We start from the raw sequence: 15368 nt of genomic DNA, 5'->3' as shown, positions 1-15368 counted from the left end.
AATCAAAAAACTCCTAACAGACAAAAATCCAGGACCAGATGGCTTCACAGGCAAATTCTACTGAACATTTAAAGAAGAGTTAATGCATATTCCTCTCAAACTGTTCCAAAAATAGAAAAGGAAAGAAAACTCGCAAAGTCATTCTATGAGGTCAGCATTACCCTAATACCAAAACTGTTTAAAAAAAAAAAACCTACACACACACATACACATACACGAAACAACCACACACACACACACAAAAGAGAACTACAAGCCAATATCCTTGATGGACATAGATTAAAATATCCTCAACAAAATACAAGCAAACCAAATCCAATACCCACCACGATCAAGTGGGATTTATTCCTGGGTTGCAAGTGTAGTTCAGTATCACAAATCAATCAACATGATGCATAGCATCAATAAGAGAAAGGATAAGAACCTTATGGTCATTTCAATAGACTCAGGAAAAGCATTTCACAGAGTACAAAATCCATTCATGATAAAAATCCTCAACAAGGTAGATATAGAGGGAATATACCTCAACATTATAAAGGCCATATCTAAAAAACCCACAGTGAACATCGTACTCAATGGTAAAAGCCTGAGGGCTTTTCCCCTAAGGTAAGAAACAACACAATGATGCCTACTTTCCCTACTTTCATTCAATATAGTATTGGAGGTCCTAGTCACAGCAATCGACAACAAAAAGGAAAAAAAGCATATAAATTGGGAAGGAATAAGGAAAACTTTCAGTAATTGTAGATGACGTGATGCTATATATAGAAAACCCAAAGATTCCACCAAAAAACTGGTGAAACTGATAAATGAATTCAGTCAAGTCACAGGATACAAAATCAAGTACAGAAATCTGTTGCACAGAATCTGTTGTACAAAAATCTATACGCTAATAATGAAGTAGCAGAAAGAGAAATTAAGAAAACAGTCCCATTTATATAGTTGCACCAAAATTGATAGGGTACCTAGAAATAAACCTAATCAAAAAGGCAGAAGACCTGTACTCTGAAAACTGTAAAACACTGATGAAAGAAATTGAAGATGTCACAAAGAAATGGAAAAACAGTCCATGCTCACGGATTGGAAGAATAAATATTGTTAAAATGTCTATACTACTCAAAGCAATCTACACATTTAACGCAATCCCTATCAAAATACCATACAATCCTAAGATTTGTATGGAACCATAAAAGACCTCAAACAGCCAAAGCAACCTTGAAAAATAAAAGCAGAGCTGGAGGTATCACATCTGGACTTTATGTTATATTACAAAGCTGTAGTAATCAAAATAGTATGATACTGACACAAAAATAGACACATAGATCAATGAAACAGAACAGAAAACCAAGAAATAAACCCATATGTATATGGTCAACTAGTTGTCAACAAAGCAGTAAAGAATATCCAATGGGGAAAAGACAATCTCTTTAACAAATGGTGCTGGGAAAACTGGACAGCAAAAATATATGCAAAATGGATTAAAGACCTAAATGTGAGACCTGAAACCATAAAGATCCTAGAAGAGAGCACAGGCAGCAACTTTACGAACATTGGTTGTAGCAACTTTTTCTAGATAGGTCCCCTAAGGAAACAAAAGCAAAAATAAACTATTGGGACTATATCAAAATAAAAATATTTTGCACAGTAAAGGAAGCAGTCAACAAAACTAAAAGGCAACCTATAGAAGAGGAGAAGATACTTGCAAATGACATACCTGATAAAGGGTCAGTATCCAAAATATATAAAGAACTGATATAACTCACTACCCAAAAACAATCCAATTAAAAAATGGACAGAAGACATGAACAGATATATCTCTAGAGAAGACATCCAGATGGCCAGCAGGCACATGAAAAGATGCTCATCATCACTCATCATCAGGGAAATGCAAATCAAAACCACAATGAGATATCACTTCACACCTGTCAGAATGGCTAAAATCAAAAACACAAGAAATAACAGGTGTTGACAAGGATGTGTAGAAAAAGGAACACTTGAGCACGGTTGGTGGGCCACTGTGGAAAACAGTATGGAGGGTCCTCAAAAAGTTAAAAATAGAACTACCCTATGATCCAGCAGTCACACTACTGGGTATTTACCCAAAGAATACAAGAACACTAATTCAAAGGGATCCATGCACCCCTATGTTTATAGTAGCATTATTTACAATAGCCAAGATATGGAAGGACCCCAAGTGTCCATCAATTGATGAACGGAGAAAGAAGTCAGATATATATATAATTCAACCATTAAAAAGAATGAAATCTTGCCATTTTCAATGACATGTATAGAACTAGAGGTTATAATGCTAAGGGAAATAAGTCAGAGAAAGGCACATACCTATGATTTCAATCATGTGTGGAATTTAAGAAACAAAAAAAATAAATAAGCAAAGGTACCAAAAAAGAGAGAAACTAAGAAACAAACTCTTAATTATAGAGAACAAACTGATGAGGTTACCACAGGGGAGGTGAAGGGGACGATGGGTTAAATAGGTTATGGGGATTAAGGAGGGCACTTGCTATGATGAACACTAGGTGATATATGGAAGCGCTGAATCACTACTTAAAGATAAGTACAAAAAAAAAAAAAAAAAAAAGATAAGTACAGGGGCAGCCCGGGTGGCTCAGTGGTTTAGCGCTGCCTTCAGCCCAGGGCCTGATCCTAGAGACCCTGGATTGTGACCATATCCTGCATGGAGCCTGCTTCTCCCTCTGCCTGTGTCTCTGCCTCTCTCATTCTCTCTCTCTCTCTCTCTCTCTCTCTATCTCTCTCTCTTTCTGGGTGTGTCTCTAATGAATAAATAAAGAAAATCTTTTTTTAAAAAAAAGATAAGTACATTCTTGCCACAAGTTAAAAAATAGAAATTTAAATAATTTATTTTTCCTTATTCATTAAACGATTATTTGTAACAGGTTTATTGAAAATTAACTGCTGGCCAAGAAGAGAAGCCTTCTCCTTCCCACACACAGTTTTCTCCTTTTCCAGCTTTTCTTTTTCTCCTTAGAACTTACTATCATCACATGTAATACTTAATGTAAGTCCCATGAGAACAGAGACAGGGCGGTAGCTGTTCTGTGTACTACTCATTGCCTAGACTGCTTGGCACATGGTGGGTGTTTAGTGAGTATTTTTGGAATGAATGAAGAAATGATAAATGTTGGTAGATGTTCTTTAAAAGATCAGTAAAGACATGCTTGGTGGAAAAATCCACAAGGCACTTCTAGACCTAGCAAGCTTTTCTTAAAGAGTCTGCATAATTTCTGCCAATTTTTGGTAAAGAAAATATTTTCAGTATATGCATAATTAGAATTATATACATTACTCCAGTTATTTGGAAAGACACACACAGTGGAATCCAAAGACATTTATTAGAATTTTTAAAGGCCTCTGGTAGAGTCATCTGGTTCTCTTGGGCTGTTCCCCTGGATTATTTTATTTTGAAACATTCAGTGCCTACTTTACAGCTTTATAGCAGAATGATTATAGCAGCCTCGAAGAACTTTGCAATAAAATGAAAACTGGTCTTATCCTTACTAGCTCTTCTGAACACTTTTCTAATTTATCTCTGTCCCTCCATTATTTGAAGTTTCTTGTGCTACATTGCACGCTCCTCTGCCTAGAACAGTGCCTGTATCCTATAGATAAACTAGGAAAGAATGGGGTACTAATGTGTGGGCTCCAGAGCATGGTTGCGTTTAGGCTTTTGCATAAACTTAGAATATTAACAAAGAGAAAATAGCAGATTCAATTATAGATGTGGAAAGCCTCAGAGACACTAGGTAGGAGGAAAAGGAAGACAAAGTCAGAAACATTAGAGTCTTAAAATAGTAATAATGTTAGTATTTCACTGCACAAAGCACTTTGAGAACTTTATCTTTTGTGCACCTCATTCACTATAAGCCTTGAAATGATTATTTTTACTGCTTTAAGGATGTGGAAATCAGGGCTTGGAGAGGCTGTGGGTCATTTATAGGCATATATAACTATTAGGCGACAAAGGATTATCAACCCCACTTCTCACAGCCCTAAATTATGTGGTCTTTTCACCATATCAGGTGAACATTCTAACTGGTCCTGGATCAAAAATTATCAGAGCACTTGAAATAAGCGGATTCTTAAAAATATCCCTTTGAGGCACCTGTGTCAAAAAAATGGCATAAATCTTTGCCTAGAGTCACTCTTCCATAATTATTTAAATGTCTTAATTTATTCATGATAGACAGAGAGAGAGAGAGAGAGAGGCAGAGAGACACAGGCAGAGGGAGAAGCAGGCTCCACACAGAGAGCCCGACATGGGACTTGATCCCAGGACTCCAGGATCGCGCCCTGGGCCAAAGGTGGGTGCCAAACCGCTAAGCTACTCAGGGATCCCCCCATAATCATTTTAATTGAAGAAAGAATTTGAGATGCAGAAAGTAAACCAGTGGTCAGTACGCATCAGAAGAAATGTCATAGGGTGCCTGAATGGCTCAGTTGTTTAAGTGTTGGACTCTTGGTTTTGGCTCTAGAAGGGGATGGTGATCTCAGGGTCATGAGCTTAAACCCCATGGTCAGCATGGAGCCTGCTTAGACTTTCTCTCTCTCTCTCTGGCCCTCCTCACCTGGCTCCCTTTCTTTATTTCTCTCTCTCTCTCTGAAATAAATAAATACATCTTTTAAAAAAAGGAAATGTTAAAATAAAATAAAAATCAGAGGCACTGGATAAATGGTCCCTGTGTGTACTGTGACCTCTTCTGGGGAGCCACTGTGGTCAGGGAGAGCTTCAGCTAAAGAACCTCCAGACCACTCAATAATTAGTTGTGGTTACTACTAAGCATAAGAAAGAGCTTACAGTTCAGGGAGGCCTTCACATGGTTGGTTGTTAAGCAGTCTTAATGTCACAATCTATTATGCAATTTCTTTATAGCAGTCTTATGAAATTTTTCAGATGCTTTTTAACATTAGAAAGATTTTTGCTCGGTTTTTGGCTATCATACTTGAAATCAATGCTCAGAGAGATAATGGACACACGTTATAAATTGGGACATAACCAGGTCTTAAGAAATAAAATGAGTGAAGATGTAAAAATATTTCATTCATGAATTGATGTCATGTGAATTTTTTAAAGTACAAGAAAATAAATATCTTATGAAAAATAAAGTAGCAGATCCTGCTGCTGTAAGAAGTTACATGCCCAATATAACATCTTTCTTCTTTAATATTTCAGGAAAAAAACAGTTGTCTAGGAGGTAATAATGAAAACTAAATTAAATATAAAGTCATTGTGCTGTTTGCGAAAGCATTTATAATAGAAATAAGGTTTTGAGATATATGTAGGCTTCTTTCGAAATTTGCAAAGCAGAGAATATCATAAATTAATTATATACAAGGATAAATTGTACACTTATACTCTATGCATCTATTTTGTCATATGCTTGACTAGATTCTAATTATGAGTTTTAAGCTGGACAACCTGTCTATGGTAGAATTATTACACTTATGAAATAAAAAGAAGTATTCTTATACATACATAAGATTTCTGAATATAATTGCCTTAAATCAGTCTTATAATTCAGGAATAAAATACGTCTACCTCACCTTTTCTCTTAGTCACTTCCAGTGGCACTTTAATGTATTTTTTCATATGGCTCCCTAAAATTTCTGGAATGAGTTGACCTTACCATCTTACCGTCTTTCTCTGTGGCCAGCAAAACTGACCTCCCTAAAATATTAACCCTCATACACTATTTCATTTATCTTACTATTTTATCTCAAATTCATTTCTTTGCCCCTAATAATTTGCATATAGAAAAGGAGCTCTTGTCAATTACAGTAATCATATTACTTAATAGAAATATATAATAATATATTAATTAATATATAATAATATAAATTAATTTCTCCTTAAGTAGTTGCTTTTTCTCTTATAAGCCTCAAGTACTAAAGCTTAGAATAGCATTAAGAGTCTTCCTCCCTCCCATTAATTCCTTGTGAAAATAGATACAATTAGCTGAGAACCACCTCAGTATAATGATATGTACCCAGCTACCTAGCTGCCCCTTTATTTCAGTGGGAGAAGTAGTCATGCCTGGAACTCCACCCACTTTCCACGGGAGCGATGGCATCCCTGTCCTCTACTTTCTCTGTGATTTTGATCCTGCAATTGTCCCTTCTCCCTCCTGTATTAGCCTCCTTATCTCTGTGGGACTGTTCTCACCTGCACACACACCTCCCTGCTAATTCTCATCTTTAGAACACTTCCTTGACCCCATGACCCTCTCTAAGTACCTAACTATTTCCTATTATTCTTTATAGCAAACTTACCGGTTACCTTTACAGATAGTCTGTACTTTTTCACCTTTCCTCATCTCCTTGCAGTCATCTTTTCTCTCTACTTTTTTGAATGGTCTCTCTACTTTCACCTTCAAATACAATACTATTCTGTATTTATAAAAAAATCCACATATAAGTGGACCTGCAGTAGTTCATACATGTGTTGTTCAAAGGTCAATTATACTTTCTTTTCTTGGTTCCTGTATCATTAAACCATCCTGGGAAATATATAGCAGGATGTATATCGTACTTTCCAAATTTGAGCAAAAAGGGATACAATTTAAGAAATGTCCATGTCAGAAGCCCTCCTACCTCTCATTTTCAGATTTTGAAGGTTGTGCCAGCTTTTGAGTGGCTCAGTGAACCAGGCTCTTGCCAGCAGTGACAAGGTGTCCCCAAGGACTGCAGTGCCAGGCATGTTGGAGACAGGGCAGGAGAAGTAGATAGATCACTTTCCTTCTGGAGTCCCTCTTATTTGTTAAGAATAGGCTCCTCCAAAACCACACTGGAGAAAAGAACTTTCAAACTTTTACATTTGTCAAGGGACTCCCTGCTACCCTAACATGGCAAAATTGGTCTTTTAAGGCTATATATATATATATATATATATATATATATATATATGAGTGACAAGGTTACACACATAGTATAGAGTCATAGACTTGTCCAAGATGCCCTTTGGGCATTGGCTATAATTCAGCTTCAAAGTCTTTCACTGATACTTCCTAGTATTAGACCATCTTGTTATACTATTTTTATTAGATGCTATGATTGCACTAATATATCCTAGAAGCAAGCTAATTAAATGCCTTTTGATTTGAGTAAAGTGAGAACAGTTAAAGAAGTGAGATTCTAATTTGCTTTTAGAATTAATGGGGTCTTAGACTGGTAGGAAACAAAGGTGTTGAAGGAGATGCAGTCAGGGGCAGGGAGCAAGGATTCCCACCCTCCCCTACATTACTCTCTTTGCCAGGGAGGAACCCTTGTTAATTATGAAATACTCAGAAATCTGCCTCAACTTAAGTGCCCAAGAGCTGAGGATAATGGAACAAAAAACAATTTAAATCACATTATGTAGCAAGGAACTGAATAATGTATCATTGTACTATCTCAGTGCATTCCATTCTTTTAAGGCCACAGATTTGCTCCTGTAACTTCAAATAGCAGAATGAAAACACACTTTGGGGTTACGTTGTTCTCTATGATTCATGAGCTCTCAGCAGTAAACAGAGTGTTTGCTTTAGAGGATTTTTCCTTTTCAATGCCGGCTGCCGATTTATGGTTTGTTTTTTGAAGGGCTTTGAAAATATTGAATCTGCTAAAAATACAGTTATCTCTGAGTTTTGTGAGAAAGTTCAAAGAAATTTTTTCCCAAGAAAACCCAAACTGTATCTCAAAAACAAAACAAAAACAATAGCAGCAAAATTAGTAGTAGTTTTGAAATATCTTATCTCAAGGGCACAACATTGTTGTTATTTTACCTTTTTTGGGTACTATTAAGACCCATGTGAAGAAAAATAACTTTTACTTTGGTACATTTTGTCAAACTCTGATAGTACTTTAAAGTGGAATTATGATAATAATCAATCAGGTATACAGGCCTCACTACAAGGACTCCCACTAGCTGAGAGAAAATGAATATGCCACTCAGATCAGAGAAAAACTATACTTTTGAGTAGAACTGTCTTATCCTCACTGATATAAAACAACTCCCTGAATATGATTAATAACTATCGAAGTTCCTGTATAATCAGGAATTATCGTACCTAAGAGTCATGGGCATTTATAGCCAAAAGGATCCATAAAAATAATTCACTCCCATCTCCTCATTTTTCACAAATGGAGCCATTGAAGCACAGAGAAAATGAAAGACTCACCAAAGGTCATGCTGCTAGAACCAGGATCAAATTCCACACCTCCTAACTTTGGTTGGAGTGAAGTTAAAAAGACATTAATCAGGTTCCATTGCAAGTAATATTGCTGATTAAATGTTCAGAAGAAAGAAAAATGCTGCATAATTTTGTTTGAAATATAATGCATGGTTGAGTTGGCAGAAATGTACAAATAATAAGGAGCAAAAAATGATAAGAAGGCACACATTTTAAAGTGACATGGTGTTTGTCCACCGTATATGCCATTCCTGGGGGCTAAGAACTTGCAATTTAAAGATCCACATACAACATCTGAAGCTTGAGCAGAGTGGGGATTTGGACAGTTGACCCTCATATAAAGCGGCAGCTCGCAAAGGGTGATGACCTCAATAACAGAGTGAAATAACTATCTCCACATGAAGTGGAAGAGTTAGCAAATATCTCAAATTTGGCTGAGTGGCAGAGAAAACACAGGTGTCCCTCAGAAGACCCCTAACATTAAGGTAGGTTGGAACAGCGATGCGTGCTTCTGCTGTGGGAAAATTCCATCTGAAAACTCAGCTCCCGGTGACCAGGGGTCTGCAGAAGCAAGGCCACACACGCTCCAACCACCTTCAATCTAAGCCTTACACCATTCCTGCAAGCGAAGCCAAAGAGCTAGGCAAAGGAGGAAAGAAATCTTCATGAGAGAGACGTGGAGGAGAACAAGGGGGAGAAACACAACCCGGACACCTCAGATGTTGGAAAATCAGATACGGAGTAGGTCCTGCATGTGATGGGTCTGGGTCTGATCATTTTTGTGTTAGAAAAATATATTACACATCTGTCAGAATGGCAGAAACAACAACACAAGAAACCACAGGCGTTGGCGAGGATGTGGAGAAAAAGGAAGACGCATGCACTGTTGATTGGACTGCAAACTCATGGGGCTACTGTGGAAAACAGTATGGAGGATCCAGAAAGTTAAAAATAGAACTACCCTATGATCCAGCAATCATATTACTGGGTATTTACCCAAAGAATACAAAAGCACTGATTCAAAGGACTCCATGCACCCCTATGTTTATAGTAGCATTATTTCCAATAGCGAAATTGTGGAAGCAGCTCAAGTGTCCATTGATTGATGAATGGGGAAAGAAGTGGTATCTCTATATAATGGAATATGATTCAGCCATAAAAATTAATGAAATCTTGCTTTTTGCAACAACATGGATAGACCTAGAGAGTATAATCCTAAGTGAAATAAGTTAGAGAAAGACAAATACCATATGAATTCACTCCTATGTGAAATTTATTTATTTACTTTTTAAAAGATTTTATTTATTTGTTTGTTTGTTTGTTTATTTATTTATTCATGAGACACACACAAAGAAAGAGAGAGAGAGAGGCAGAGACATAGGCAGAGGGAGGAGAAGCAGGCTCCATGCAGGGAGCCCGATGCAGGACTCAATCTTAGGACTCCAGGATCACGCCCTGAGCCGAAGGCAGATGCCCAACTACTGAGCCACGCAGGTGTCCCATGTGTGGAATTTAAGAAGCCAAACAAATGAGCAAAGTGAGGGGGAAGAAAGAGAGAGAGAGACAAATCAAGAAATAGACTCTTAACTATAGAGAAAAAATTGATGGTTACCAGAGGTGAAGAGGGTGGAGGATGGGTTAAATAGGTGATGGGGATTAAGAAGCACACTTGTTTTTTTGTTTTTTTGTTTTAATTTATGATAGTCACACAGAGAGAGAGAGAGAGAGAGAGAGGCAGAGACACAGGCAGAGGGAGAAGCAGGCTCCGTGCACCGGGAGCCTGATGTGGGATTCGATCCCAGGTCTCCAGGATCGCGCCTGGACCAAAGGCAGGCACCAAACCGCTGCGCCACCCAGGGATCCCAAGAAGCACACTTGTGATGAGCACCAGTTGATGTACGGTAGTATTGAATCACTATATTGTACACCTGCATCTAATATAACACTGTATGTTAACTAACTGGAATTAAAATGTTTTAAATGAAAAGATATATACATATAAATATATTTTATATTTCATATATATACATATATAATCATGAATAGCTAGGCAAATATGAAAAAAGATACAAGTAGGACTTGTAGGAATTACAAATATAGTGCTTGAAGTTAAAATTCGATGGATGCAAAGAAATAATGCCAAAATGAAATCAAGAAAAAAAGTCACATTTGCAATAGCAAAAGAAAAAATACTTAGTAATAAATTTAAGGAAACACAGTCTGAAAACTTAAAAGATTGCTTAAAGAAACTAAAGAAGTCCTACATAAGTGGAAAGACATCCCATGTACATGGTTCAGAAGACAACGTTGTTAAGATGGCAATACTCCCCCAAACTGATCTACAGACTCAACACTATTACAGTTATGGCTGGCTTCTTTGTAGGAATTAACAAGAAAAAGAAAAAAATATATATAGAAAAAAATATATATATATAAAGAACAACATTGGAGATATCTCATTTTCTGATTTGACAACATATTAGAAAGCTATGTTAATAAAGATGCTGGGACTGATGTAAGAACGGACACAGAGATCAATGGACTAAAGAGTCTAGAAATAAATCCTTGAATTTACATTTACAAGGATGCCAAAGTTTTTCATAGGGTGCAGGGGGAGAATAGCCTTTCCAACAAATAGTGCTGGAACAACCAAATATCCAAAGCCAAGGGTTGACATTAACCTCTGCTTTATATCACATACAAAAAAAAATCACTCAAAATTGTTTAAAGACATTAATGTAAAAGCTAAAATTATACAAGTCTTAGAATGAAACATAGGTGTAAGTGCTTCATGACCTTAGTTTAGGTAATACTTTCTTACATATGACATTAAAATATAAGTAACCAAAGAAAACAATAAATAAATTGGATAAATTGGAAAAAATAGATCTATTCATCAAAATTATTATTTTATTTTTTGTGCTTCAAAGGATACCACAAACATGAAAAGACAACCTAAAGAGTGGGAAAAAAACATATTTGCTAATCTCTTTTCTGTTAAGGGACATGTATCTAGAATATGTAAAGAATACTCACAACTCGATAATAAAAAGACAAATGACAATGGGCAAAAGACATTTCTTCAAAAGAAGGTGTATGATGGCCAATAAGCATGTGAAAAGATCCTCCACAAAATATATTAGCCATTGCAGGAATGGAAATCAAAACAATGATATACAACTTCATACCCAATATGATAGCTACATACTTTTTAAAAAGGTAGATAATAACAAGTGTTGGTGAGAATGTGGAGAAATTTGGATACTTATACAGTGCTGATGAGATTGCAAAATAATGCGCTTGCTTTGGAAATGAGTTCGGAACTTCCTTAAGATATTAACATACAGTTACCATACAACCTAACAATTCCACTCATTGGTATATAACCAAGAGAAATGAAAACATATACCAAAACTTGTACAAGAATGTTCATAGCAGCATTATTTATAACAGCTAATAAGTGGAAACCCAAATGTTCATCAGCAATGAATGAATAAATAGAATGGGTTATATCCATACAATGGAAAATTATGCAGCACTAAGAGAATGATGTATCGATATACGCTATTACATGGATGACTTTTGCAAGAACATTATGCTAATTGAAGGAAGCTAATAACAGAAGACCATTTTGTATGATTCCATTTCCATGAAATGTTTAGAGTAGGAAAACTTACAGATACAGAATTTAGATTAGCTGTTGCCTAGGAATAGGTAGCGGTGGAGAGATTGGCGGAAATAGGAAATGATCCCTAATGGGTTTGGGTTTAGTTTGGGGAATGAAGAAAATATTTTAAAATTGATGGTGGTGGTGGTTGCAAACTCTGATTATACAAAAATCCGATTGGACTGTGCACTTTAGGTGAATTTTATGGTATACAATTTATTTATTGATAAAGTTGTTTTAAAAATCCAAAGGATGTAGAAAAGCAAAGAAGATCAAGCTCCAGGCAAGATGAAGGAAGCACATACCACACTCCTGCACTACAATGCAACTAGAACAACTGGACAAATGCATGAAGAATCTATTTGAGAACCCCACAATGTAAAGAGTACCAGGCAGATTGGAGAAAAAAACACCTGAATTCAAGGACTGACCAAACTGACAGTTAGTTTGTAACTTTTTTCCTCTGGTACCTTCCAGCCTGAGCACAGTGCACCATGAAACTCAGAATTGGGAACAGGGGTTCAGATAGAGAATGTCAGGAGAAAGCTTCTACTTCTGTTTCAGGGAGCAGAAGGAGTACAGACATATACATTTCTTTTCCTTCACTTCATTCAATCACGCTGACATCCCAAAATGACAATGAAGTGGCATACCTCTGGGATTGATGGGGATAGAACTGCAAGGGCTTTGAAGATAGAGCTGACATTGGAACTCACCCCTCAGGAGGCAGGTTGAACCTTGTGACCTGAACCTAACCAGGTCAACTGCCTACTAAAGCAAAAATGTCCACAGTCTCTGTAGGATTTAAATGAGACCCAAGGTCTCATAAGATAATAACCAGGATACAACCTATAATTGCTTGGTATGTGAAGAACCAGGACAATGTAAACTTTCACAGGAAAGGAGAATCAACAGATGCCAATCCTGGGGTGATGCAGATGTTGGAAGGATGTGACAAGGACCTGAGCAGCTACTAAGCAAATACTCCAGCCAGGAATTATGAACATTCTAGAAACAAATGGAAACAGAAAGTCTCAGTCAAGAACCAAGTCAAAATCTTTAAACTGAAAAAATAACTAAGATCAGGAACAAGGCAAGGATGTCCACTCTTGTCATTCAGAATGACCATGATACTAGAAGTCTGCCAGTGCAATGAGACAAGATATGGGTGGGTAGATAGATAGATACATACATACATAGAATATTGATGAGAAATGAAGAAATAAAATCATCCCTAATTTCAGAAAGCCTGATTACCTACATAAACAAAACAAACCCCTCAATGAATACATAAAAACACTTCTAATACTAATATGGGAGATCAAAAAGTCACACAATAGGATACAAGGTCAATACACATAACTGAATCATATTTCTGTATCTTAGCAATATGTTGAAAACTTTTTTAAAGTACCATTCACAATAGCTCCAAAAAGCAAAAAAGAAAAATTTAGCTGTTGAGCTAGCAAAACTGACAGAGAATCTGCTTGCTGGACACCACAAAACATTAGATAAATATGACTTCGTCCTAGAAGATATACACCTAAAAATATATTCAGCCTCGTTAATGACTAGGGACATGCGAATTAAAATGAAAATGAAGTCCCATCACACACCTACTAGAAGGGCTATCGTTAAAGACAACAGACAGCACCAAGTACTGACAAGGATGTAGAAGAACTGGAACTCTCTACATTGCTGAGAACCATGCAAAATTTTGCAGCCGGTTTGGAAAACAAGTTGGTAGGTTTTTTAAAAAATTCAACATACACTTAATATACAACCCAGCAATGCCAAGTGAAATGTTGGAAAGCACTGTTCTAGATGACCTATGCAAATATGCAATCAAACAGCCGGATGCTCCCTGGTGAGGGCAGGTAACCAAGAAGGGCTTCAGTCTCAACTATGTATGTAGGCTAGCTTCCCAACTCATTTTAGTTGAGTCATTTTCTTTCCAGAGATGACTCTATGCTATAATGATGATGTGAACATTGGGAATTTTTTATTATTGTGCTTTTTATAAATGATCCTATCATGTTTCCAGTCTACCATTCCATTTCTTGTCAGTGCCACTTACCTGAACACTTCTAGGTGAACAGATTAAGCCATTTCTACACCTGAAAAATTGAGAACTGGTCTACAGGGACTGACAGCCAGGTATCCGGTACTAACTCATTGGTCTCCAAGGTCACGATGAATGCAGAGCTCTTTAATCCATTGTGTCTGGGGCAGATGAACTTTCCTGGATACCATGAAATATTTATGATTTTTAAAAAAGAGAGAGACCTCATATTTTGAAGCAGAGGAGATTGCGGGGAGACCTTTGGAGGAGTTGCTAGGGCCCACAGAGATTTAAAAACAGAAACCGTTGATGCATTGTTTTGTTTGGAACTGTGAATTACATTGAGAAGGATTTTTCCTTATCATTTATTCTCCCTGGGTTTCAGTTTCCTTATCTGTCTTTTGGGTTCAAAGTATAATCCCACTGAGGTCTGTCCAACTGTAATGAGTTTAATGGATGGACCGACATACCAGTCACCTTTCTCGAAGGTCGGAATCTCAGTGCGCTGATTTCCCAGCTCTAGGAGATTGCCTGTGCTTGCACCACGTACCCAGGGAGGCCTTGGCTCCTCCCACAGCAGTTCTGAGACTTTCACCTGAGGATCATTCAAGGTCCCTGTGTACAATGCAGATTCCACAGCTGCTCTGCCAGATATTTTGATTTTGTAAGTCTTGAGTTGAACCCAAGAAATTGCAGTTTAAATAAACATTCCAGGTCATTCTGATGCAGATGATCTGTTCAAAATACACTAAACTGTCAAGGTTAATAAAACCACAGACTGACTGTATTAATATATTGCTGAAGAGCCACTGTACCACTTCACTGGGTCCTTTGGCGAAAAACAAACAAAGCAAATTTCTATCCAAGGAATTTGAAATCTAAGTTGTTTTTGAAAAAGAGTATTAGGGGAAGAGGCTAAATAAAGAAAAGAAACTTCTCTCTACATGGATTTCCCTAAATTTTTTTTAAGGTTTATTTACTTATTTTAGACAGAGAGAGGGAGAGAGAGAGAGAGAGCATGAGCGTGCGGAAGGTGCAGAAAGAGAAGAAAAAGTCTCAAGCAGACTCCCCGCTGACCGCAGAGTAGGGCTTGGTCCCATAACCCTGAGAGGGTGATCTGAGTCTAAACCAAGGGTTGGAGGCTTAATAGACTGTGCCACACGGATGCCCCTTTCCTTCCCTTCCCTACCTTGTTTAATTTTCTATAAGGGTTTTCCCCAACTAGAAGATGTGTGTGCTCTGTTTGATAAGATCCAGATGTTATTCCTATATGTTGTTGTGGAGATGAGATGAAAAGCAGGAGTAGTCATGAAAATGCCAGAAAACATGACATGATCCAAAGGAGAGAGAGAAATTAGAGAGAAAATAGTAGGTTTAATGTGAGCCTAATCCAGAAATTAGAGAGATTTCCACCGTGTGAGTGGAAATAGATCGG

The sequence above is a fragment of the Canis lupus genome, chromosome 1, assembly GCF_011100685.1.
Source record: "Canis lupus familiaris isolate Mischka breed German Shepherd chromosome 1, alternate assembly UU_Cfam_GSD_1.0, whole genome shotgun sequence".
Lineage (NCBI taxonomy): Eukaryota > Metazoa > Chordata > Mammalia > Carnivora > Canidae > Canis > Canis lupus.
The sequence above is the reverse complement of the archived record's forward strand: the minus strand, read 5'-3'. Positions refer to the sequence as shown.